This window comes from Rutidosis leptorrhynchoides, chromosome 9 (assembly GCF_046630445.1).
Source record: "Rutidosis leptorrhynchoides isolate AG116_Rl617_1_P2 chromosome 9, CSIRO_AGI_Rlap_v1, whole genome shotgun sequence".
In the NCBI taxonomy this organism is placed as follows: domain Eukaryota; kingdom Viridiplantae; phylum Streptophyta; class Magnoliopsida; order Asterales; family Asteraceae; genus Rutidosis; species Rutidosis leptorrhynchoides.
The window spans coordinates 24,319,059-24,321,647 of record NC_092341.1 but is presented as its reverse complement, the minus strand read 5'-3'; the positions used below and the strand labels follow the sequence as shown (position 1 = coordinate 24,321,647).

The 2,589-nt window shown below is 32.0% G+C and overlaps 1 pseudogene; it reads right to left on the bottom strand.

The window, feature by feature from the left end:
• Positions 1–2,131: 2,131 nt before the first annotated feature.
• Positions 2,132–2,337, bottom strand: LOC139869649 (U2 spliceosomal RNA; annotated as a pseudogene).
• Positions 2,338–2,589: the final 252 nt, after the last annotated feature.

Below are 2,589 nucleotides of genomic sequence, written 5' to 3'. Positions count from 1 at the left end.
AGAGAATGGTTGAGTAAGCTTCCACAAGAGGCGACCGGGTGATTAAGTGGCGGAGAAAGCTTCAACAGCTGAAAAAGAGTCATAATACCTACTAGATCAGCTATTTATGATTACAATTGTTATGTAACATCAGAGATTTACTTTTGCCCTAATTGTAAAAATATTAGGGCAAAAGAAAAGAAGCGAATCAGAAATTACCAGAATCCGGCTATTTATGCCGTCGGAGATGATAAGCAATTCATTCCGTCGGAGTTGATAAGCGATTTATGCCGTCAGATTGATGTACGTCTTCGGAGATCGATTCACGAAGATGAAGTGTTTAGGTGAATCTAAAAGGGAAGGAAACGAGCAGTTGGTCAAACAAAATTTTATAATAAAGTTATACGTAATAAAGTTAGGGAGTGATAAGCTATAAACGACGGAGTAGTTATTAGTCAAACAAATTTATACTCCGTTAAATATTAAATTTTATCTCTGTAAATGTTAAATTAGTAAGTACTGTATGTAATAATATTGTTTCTTGGCAAAAAAAACTCAAACTATATGTTATGCATACGGAGTATATTTTTATTAAGTAGAGGTTGAGAAAAATAATTTGTTATACCTATTTTTTCAAATAAGTGACCATTGTTTGGTCTTTATATGTAAATTTTATGTGGTTACTAATGGTTACTAATGATATCTATTTTTTTTTAAATAAGTGACCACTTTTTGGTCACTATATGTGAATTTTAGTGACAAGTATTTATTTGGTCACTAATATTATTTAGTGACCAATAGTTAATGACCACTTTTTTATGGTAACTAATATTGAATTATTAGTGACTAAAAAATAAGTGGTCACTAAAAATTGGTCACTAATGGCCATTTTTCTTGTAGTGATTACTGAGGAATGTCTTTATCAGAATATTTTTGCTTCTCACTTCGGGCAATTAGCAATAATTTTTTTGTGGACTTCCGGATTCAAGTTCTAGAATAAGACAATCAGTTATAAGTTCCATTTCTTTTACGTAAGTCATCACCCAATGTTAGATAATGATCCATGGTCAAACTATGATTCCTACTATTGAGCCAGGCTACTACTTGTCATTAGTTGGTCTAACTATTCAATCAACTAGTCACTGTATACAGGTTTAGGATCATACTATTTTTTAGTCAAATGGATGGTGTCAGTTTGTTGACATATTTAATTTGTGTCTTGGTCTCATTGTTTTGGAATGTCAAGTATATTACATTATATTACAAAACATTTAGAAGTGCAGTATATATGGTGTTATTGACAAAGCTAATTCTGATGTTAACTTTCAAGGTTTGACTTTAGAAAGTCAAGAAAGGTTATGTCAATTATTTGAGTTTACAACTTTTGTTATGGAAGATTGTTATTAGCTGCTGTCTGCTATTCTTGAGAGCTAGTGTTTCTTCTGGATGGTTTTAAAGGTTGAGTGTTAAATTTACTTTATCGAGTCAACTCTATTTTTTATATTGGATATTGGAATTTGAATGGTTCAAGTAGTTGTCTGATTTATAAGTAGTACAGTTTTAATGCCAAAGATCAATTTTGAAAAAAGTAATAAAATTTTACGGAAAGCAATTTTGAAAAAAGTAATAAAATTTTACGGAAAGAATGGTTAGGGTGAGTCAAGTAGTACAACTAGTGTTGTAAATCTCCTTATTTCTCCCCCAAATCTCTCCGAGATATCGTTTTAGAAGGCCGCCGAGAAGAGATGTCCATCTCCCGAGATTTTTCGGTCAACGAGGTCAAACTTGGTCAAAGCCACGATTTCTCGAATTATCTCGCTCATTTATCGAATTTTCTCATAAAATTTCGTAATTTTTCGGATTTTCTCGCTCATTTCTTGAACCTTCATGTAGAATCTCGTTAAAATGTATATAAGTATACATATATTTATTCATTTGTATATATTTATATTATAAAAACTGAAAAGTCAACGTAAGTCAATGTCTGAGATCTCCCCGAGATTTTTTCGAGATGTCGAGATCTCCCAAAAAATGTTCAAACGAGATCTCCCCGAGATCCGAGATCTCCAACCTTGAGTACAACACCAAAGCAACTCACAAATATTCATATAGCAAGCCATTGTGACGGATGAGAGGGTCAAATTATGTTTAGAATGTCAAGAAAGGTTAGGGGCCTGTTGACACAATCCCATTTCTTTCCATTGGTCAACAACCAACAAAAGTTCTCGTTTAGTTCTTCACTATGTCAATTTAGGTTTAGATATTCTAGTGAACCAATTGTTCACATATGAGAGATATTAAACTAATAAGAACAAATAATATACTTAATAATCTTAACCAAAAGACAGAGAAAGGTATTCTTCTTATCTTCTGCATCTGTTTTGTCTTAATTATAATATTGAAAGTCTTATGCAAAAATATCATTTCTTTTTTCATTTTGTTAACTATTGGAATCACAATCAAACTCAGTTAATTATTATTCCTATTCCTCTATATAAAATAATAAAAAATCATTTACTCGAAAAGAAAGAGAGATCAACCCTAACAAAAATTCCCTCGATGGAGGAACCGCAGAGAAGATCACAATTGGAAGATGTCTCGGTGGAGTTG